The sequence below is a fragment of the Peromyscus leucopus genome, chromosome 1 (assembly GCF_004664715.2).
Source record: "Peromyscus leucopus breed LL Stock chromosome 1, UCI_PerLeu_2.1, whole genome shotgun sequence".
In the NCBI taxonomy this organism is placed as follows: Eukaryota; Metazoa; Chordata; class Mammalia; order Rodentia; family Cricetidae; genus Peromyscus; species Peromyscus leucopus.
In genome coordinates this window covers 55,822,872-55,830,444 of record NC_051063.1, presented here as the reverse complement: position 1 = coordinate 55,830,444, position 7,573 = coordinate 55,822,872, and the positions used below count along the sequence as shown (strand labels likewise).

The window sequence follows — 7,573 nt, the reverse complement described above, 5'->3', positions numbered from 1 at the left end:
TACTGGAGGCTGCAAAGCCAAGGGCAAGCAGCTGTTTCACGAATTTGTGCCCCAAAAGTTGGATGGCAGATTAAGCATAAATCTAATTAATCTTTATCAATAAAAAATTGGGAGTCAAATATTGGGGTAAGAACCTGAAAGATCAGAGAACAGAGAGCAGCCGCCAGTTGCTTCCTACCTCTTCCCTTCCTCCATCCAAAAGGGCCAAGATCCTCTCTCAGCCCGGCCTTACTACTTCCTGTCTCCTCTCTGTCTACAGTGTAGCTAGAATCTTCCTGCCTGGCCCACAGTCAGGACAAATCTTTGTCACCCGCCAGTCCCACAGCCGCTCAGACCCAACCAAGTAAACACAGAGACTTATATTGCTTACAAACTGTATGGCCGTGGCAGGTTTCTTGCTAACTGTTCTTTAGTTTAAATTAATCCATTTCCATAGATCTATACCTTGCCATGTGGCTCATGGCTTACCGGCATCTTTACATGCTGCTTGTCCTGGCAGTGGCTGCAGTGTCTCCTTCTGCCTTCCTGTTCTCTCTTTTCTCCTCTCTGTTAGTCCCGCCTATACTTCCTGCCTAGCCACAGGCCAATCAGTGTTTTATTTATTGACCAATCAGAGCAACACATTTGCCATACAGAACATCCCACAGCACTACAGTCCTCCAAACCTCTATGGTCAACTAGTGGCTAGTTCCGCCCTCTGACTCCAAGTGAGCTTTATTTGTCAGAACACAAAGTATCACACAACAATATGGTGGCTCATAACCACCTGTATGAGATCTGACCCCCTCCAGGCGTACATGAAGACTGCACATGCACAGATACTAAATAAATACATAAATAAATCTTGAAAGTTTATTTCAAAAAACTTTTAAAAAAGGAATCAGATGACATGCTCAAATAGGGAAAATGAGGACAGTTTGATAATGAGAGCTGGCGTATAGATGTGTGGGCGGTGTTAGGGAGCCTCCTCAAGGAGGGTGGCACTCCAGGACCCTAGCAGCGGAGGGGGGGGTTAGTGCTCTCCATAGGAAGACACAGTGGTGCTACGTGACAGCTGTGGCCTGCCCGAGATGACCTTGGCTGTGGCTGAACAGGAAGGGAGGCCTGGAGGGAATTCTCTCTTTTCTCTGCACCCAATCCTTCTGTCTCCCATCTCCTGGGGGCAAACCCAGCCAGCATCAGAGGCTCCAAGAGTTCAGGTTTGTAGTTGGCAGGAGGCAACTTGGAAGGCAGAGTCTGTGGAGAGTGTAGGAGTGGATCCAAGGCCTGCTAAGGCCTCTGCAGTCCAGTCTTCACACAGGTAAGCATCTGTGGAAGTGGGGAGGCCTTACAGGTGTCTTGCTTGTTCTTAGCCAGGGTTTCCATGACTGGGCAGCTGCAGAACAAGATGAACAGTTAAAAAAAACATAAACCCTACCTCCCAAGAGGTTCTAGAAAGACTTGGGTGAACTGATAATGACAAACGCTGTCAGACTTTTTGGGAAATGTTTCTTCTGTTCACTGGGGAACAGACAGTCCAAGTGGAGATGCTGGGCAGATTGAAGGGATGTCCAGGCCTCTAAGAATTTAAAACCTAAAGCAATCGATCATCAAACTGGAGTAATGGCTGCTGCCCTGGCACCCAGAAAAAAACCAGACAAATCCTACTCTTGTTTCCAAGTTTTTACATTTTTAATTTTTTTTTTTTTGATCTGGTTCCAGATCCCCTGGAACCAGAGTTACAGACTGATTTGAGCCAGCATGTGTGTGCCGGGAATCAAAATTGGGTCCTCTGTAAGGTCCACTGAGACATCTTTCCAGCCTGAGAACTAAGTCTTGAAAGTTGTCCTCTGACCTCGACATATGTGCACTGTGGCATGCGTGCCTTTATTAAATAAATAAGTGTTTAAAAAAAAAAAAAAAAAGACTGGAATTGGAGAGATGGCTCAGAGGTTAAGAGCACTGGCTGCTCTTCCTGAGCTCCTGAGTTCAACTCCCAGCTACCACATGGTGGCTCACAACCATCTGTAGTGAGATCTGGTGCCCTCTTCTGGCCTACAGACATACATACAAACAGAACACTGTATACATAAGTTGTTGTTTTGTTTTGGTTTGGTTTTTGGTTTTTTGAGACAGGGTTACTCTGTGTAGTTTTGGTGCCTGTCCTGGATCTCGCTCTGTAGACCAGGCTGGCCTCAAACTTACAGAAATCTGCCTGGCTCTGCCTCCTGAGTGCTGGGATTAAAGGCATGTGCCACCACCACCTGGCTAAATAAATAAATCTTAAAGAAAAAAAAAAAAAAGATGGAGCTGGAGAGATGGCTCAGCAGTTGAGATCACTGGCTGTAGATGTAACCAACCGTCTTATTAAATAAGAAGCACAGAACCAATGCAAAGAAGAAAGCCAAGAGATCAGAGCTAAGAGCCTTACCTGTCTGCTGCAGCTAGCCTCTTCAGCCAAGGGAGACCTACTTCCTGTGTGTTTGTCTTTATATAGACTTTCTGTTCTGCCTTCTCATTGGTTGTAAACCCAACCACATGACCGCCTTGTCACTGCCTGTTTATACAGCCCTCCAGATCTTCTATGGTTGGTATTGAGATTAAAGGCCTGTGTCTCCAATGCTGGCTGTATCCTTGACCACACAGAGATCTACCTAGCTCTGCCTACCAAGTGCTGGGATTAATGGTGTGCACCATGAACGCCCAGCTCTGCTATGGCTTGCTATTAGCTCTGACCCCCAGGCAACTTTATTTATTAACATACAAATAAAATCACATTTCAGTACAAATAAAATATCACTATAACTGGCTGCTCTTCCAGAGGACCCCAGCACCCACATGGCAGCTCATAACTGTCTGTAACTCCAAGATTTTACACCTTCACACAGACATACATGCAGGCAAAACACCAATGCAAATAAAATAAAAATAAATTATTTTAGACATGGGACCATCTAGTGGTATATTGTTATGTCATTAAGGAAGGGGTGCTGCTGCTACCCTCAGAAGGAATTAAGATAATTCCATGTGACTCTGAATTGTTATTTTACAAGAGGGAGTTGTTGGGTGTTCACCCCAAGTAAAGAGGATCTGGACAGACAGAAAAAAGATTCTGATAAGTCCAGCTTGGTGGAACAAATGAATGTATTAGATAGCTTGCCTTCCGTCCTTTGTAGCTAGAGTTTTCCTGCCTTGCCCACAGTCAGGACAAATCTTTGTCACCCGCCAGTCCCATAGCCGCTCAGACCCAACCAAGTAAACACAGAGACTTCTATTGCTTACAAACTGTATGGCCATGGCAGGCTTCTTGCTAACTGTTCTTATAGCTTAAATTAATCCATTTCCATAAATCTATACCTTGCCACATGGCTCGTGGCTTACTGGTATCTTCACATGCTGCTTGTCCTGGTGGCAGCTGGCAGTGTCTCTGACTCAGCCTTCCACTTCCCAGAATTATTCTCCTCCTTGTCCCTCCTATACTTCCTCCTGCCTGACTACTGGCCAATCAGTGTTTTATTTACTAACCTATCAGAGCAACACATTTGCCATACAGAACATCCCACAGCACTTTCTTTTTTCTTTCTGACTATGTATTTGTTCCTTTTTTTTTTTTTAAGACTTGGTTTGTCTGTGTAACAACCCTTACTATTCTGGAACTTGTTTTGTAGACCAGGCTGGCCTTGAACTTGCTGAGATCTGCCTGTCTCTGCCTCCTGAGTGCTGGGATTAAAGGTGCGACCCACCATGCCCGGCTTTATTTATTAGTCTTAAAGACTTATTTTTGAGCCGGGCAGTGGTGGATCTCTGTGAGTTCAAGGCCAGCCTGGACTACCAAGTGAGTTCCAAGAAAGGCACAAAGCTACACAGAGAAAACAAACAAACAAACAAACAAAAAAAGACTTATTTTTGACTGGACTAAGATTTAGAAGTAGACGCTCTCAGCGAGGACAGCCTACATCTGTTTCTGGCATTTTTCTTTGGCTTCTTTCAGACTCTTGGCCAAAAGTTGAGCATATCTATAGCCTCCGCATTTTCTTTTCTTTTTAGAATATTCATTTAATTTACATTGGTGTGAAGGTGTCAGAGCCCCTGGAACTGGAGTTATAGACAGTAGTGAACTGCTATGCAGGTGCTGGGAATTGAACCAGGACCTCTGGAAGAGCAGTCAGTGCTCTTAACTCCTGAGCCATCTCTCCAGCCCCTGCTCATTTTCCTAGTGCACTGTTTCTTCAGAACAATGTGGAGTAACAAGATGCTGAATCATGGGTGTTTTGGTCCTAGGCTTCTTATCTTCTCTGTTTAAGGGCTTTCTAAAAACATTTGGGGATGTCTTCTTCTTCAGAAAGATTGAAAAGCTTGTGGACTCTGCTAGCTCCTTTGAGCTCCAACCACCACTGAGGCACAGTATCTGTTGGTCCAGAAATATCTTTCTCTCTTTTTAAAAACAAAAACAAAACAAGAACCCGTCTGAGAACAGTCAGACTGGCATCCCCATGCACCTGCACTTCCTCTCTCCGGTTCCCCTTGGTCTGTAACAGCAATAGGCACACTGTGCTGTGGGTTAAGACGTGTGGTTATTTATTTATTTGTTTGTTTGTTTATTTATTTATTTTGAGACTGAGTTTCTCTGTGTAGCTTTGGAGCCTGCCCTGGAACTCGCTCTGCAGACCAGGCTGGCCTCGAACTCACAGAGATCCACCTGCCTCTACCTCTTGAGCACTGGGATTAAAGATGTCCAGTTAAGACATCTTGCTTCATGGGAAAATCTTGTTTATCATTCTCACCACTAATTCGAATGCAAAACCCTTACACTCATCACCCAGAGCATCAGCAGCTACTTTTGGCCCCGTAAGCCTCTCATAGAGTTTGCATTTATTATCTGCTTCAATGATTTTCTGACAGCTAGTGCCTGGGAAGGAGATATTTAGCCGCATCCTAGTCGACAGCCTAGGAGGTACCACGAAAATAAAAAAGCTGTATGAAGTAACTTTCAAGAGCACGGGCCACTCACAAGCATTTACACTTCCCCAAACTACCAACTCCCTGCCACTAAGGATATTTTGACTTGAAGGCCACAGCAGAATCAATACAAACCTGGGTTCAGAGCGCCGCCTAGTGTTAACGTTGTAGAGGAGACTACAGGCGCCCACTACAGAAGACAGACAAACGCAGTCTGGGAAAGCCGGTTTCTGTGCTCAACCCTTGTTATTTCCAGGACTCCGATGTGACTGGTTTACCGAATCTGTCAGACAGAACAGCTAAATGACCTTTTGTGGCAATGTGGAGTTATTCTAAGACTGGCTGTGGTGGCAAATTCTAGGTAAAGGCTGGAGGATCAGGAGTTTAAGGACATCTTCAAGTACCTAGCAAGTTTGAGGTCGGCGGTCAGAGGACTAGTCCTACTAAAGTAGTGAAACTTTGTCTCAAAAAGCTTACTAAGGGGCTAGAGAGATAGCTCAGTCATTAATAGTATGGTCTTTTAAAAGACCCAACTTCGGGGGCTGGAGAGATGGGTCAGAGGTTAAGAGCACTGGCTGTTCTTCCAGAGGTCCTGAGTTCAATTCCCAGAAACCACATGGTGGCTCACAGCCATCTGTAATGAGATATGGCGCCCTCTTCTGGCCTACAGACAAATGTGCAGGCAGAACACTGTATACATAATAAATAAATCTTTAAAAGAAAAAAAAAAAACAAAAAAGACCCAACTTCAATTCCCAGCACCCACGGGAGACTCAGAGCTGCTGACCCCAGCTCAGGGGATCTGGTGGCCTATGGCTCATGCAGCACTCTACTCATGTGCACATACTTACACACACACACACACACACACACACACACACACACACAGATTAGAAATTATAAAATGAGCCAGGCGGTGGTGGCACACGCCTTTAATTCCAGCACTTGGGAGGCAGAGGCAGGCGGATCTCTGTGAGTTGGAGGCCAGCCTGGGCTACAGAGTGAGTTCCAGGAAAGGCTCAAAGCTACACAGAGAAACCCTGTCTCAAAAAACCAAAAAAATAAAAAATAATAAAATACAATAAAATAAATCTTTTTAAAAAGCAAAATAAGGCCAAGTGGTGGTGCACACATTTAATCCCAGCACTTTGGGAGGCAGAGCTGGATCTCTGTGAGTTTGAGGCCAGCCTAGTCTACAGAGTGAGTTCCAGGACAGCCAGGGCTGTTACACAGAGAAATGCTGTCTCAAAAAACAAAACAAAGCAAAACAAAGCTTGTGTCTCTGTGTACATGTGATGTCTTTGCGCCCGTGCAAGGACCTGTTCAGATTCAGAAAGCAGAAACATCCCAAACACCCTGCTCTGGCACTCTCTCTCCCATCCCCTTCACACAGGCTTTCTTGCTGAACCTGAAGCTAAGTTGGCAGGCAGGAAGCCCCATGGATCCCCTGTCTGTAACCCCCACCCTCACCCCCCATTCCCCGATCCTGCCCCACAGTGCTAGTGTAAGTGAATTCTGGGGAATGAACTCAGGTCTTCATGCTGTACAGCAAAGTGCTCTTATCTGCTAAAACCATTTCCTCAGCCCCATATACTGAAGTCTTAGTCTCAGACAGAGACTTCATTTTGGAAACAGAGTCACTGCAGATGTCCTTGGTTAAGATGAGGCCATGAAGGTGAGGAGTTTGTGCCATGTGAACAGGTAGTGAACAGGTAGTGTACACCTATAACACCAGCACAGTGGAGGCTGAGGCAGGAGCACTGAGTGTGTGGTCAGTCTAAAAAGCAAGAGCCTGTCTAAAGTGAGACTGACCTTGAACTCCTTTCCTCACCCTCTAAATTTTATTTCACATTTGTGTGCGCACAAGGTGCCTGCCTGAAGCCTGCAAAGGTCAACAGAAAACACTGGATCCCTGGAACTGGGTTAAAGACCCAATTGCAGGCTGACATGTTCCTGCTGAGAACCCAGAGTCCTCTACAAGAGCAGCCAGTGCTCTTAACTCTGAATGATCTCTGCAGTACATCCTGATTTTCTGGCCTCTAATTCCCAAGGGCTGGTATTGCATCATACCTGACTAGCATAAAGACCAGACTGGCCTTGAACTCACCAAGATCCTTCTGTCTCTGTCTTGATGTGTCCAACTGTGCAAGTCTTTTTAGTGTCAAAGTTTTGTCTGCAAGTTTTTATGTTTGTGCACCATGTCGGCGCTGGGTGGGGGGTCAGAGCAGGGCATGGATTCTCTGGAGCTGCAGTTACAGATGGGGAGCCACAATGTGGGTACTGGGACTTGAACCAGGTCCTTTGCAAGAGCAACTAGTGCCCTCAACAACCTAGTCAGGTCTCCAGCACCCTTGTAGTATTTTAAAAGCACAAGTTTCCCTCACATCTTGCAAACTGGCCATAATATACACGGCAGCACCGCACCGTAGCCTTAGAGCGTTTAGACTCAGGACTACAATCTCCCAGGTGGCACTGCGGAACCTCTGGGTTGCGTGACCATAAAGTGACCAATAGCTGAGGAGTTCAGGAAGGTAGCGCGTTATCTCAGCCTACCCGCACTGGAGCAGTGAGACTACCTCTCCCATAAGCCACTGCGGGCTTGACTCTCTTATCTTTTTCCAGACTTGGCGAGGGC

General features: G+C 45.8%; 1 long non-coding RNA gene across 1 annotated transcript; it reads right to left on the bottom strand.

Annotated features, from left to right (window-relative positions):
- Positions 1-838: 838 nt before the first annotated feature.
- LOC119088372 lies at positions 839-7,374 on the bottom strand. The gene is made up of 3 exons (XR_005092044.1): positions 7,046-7,374; positions 5,074-5,221; positions 839-1,375 (listed from the first exon to the last, which is right to left on the bottom strand). It is a non-coding gene; the product is annotated as an uncharacterized LOC119088372 (long non-coding RNA).
- Positions 7,375-7,573: the final 199 nt, after the last annotated feature.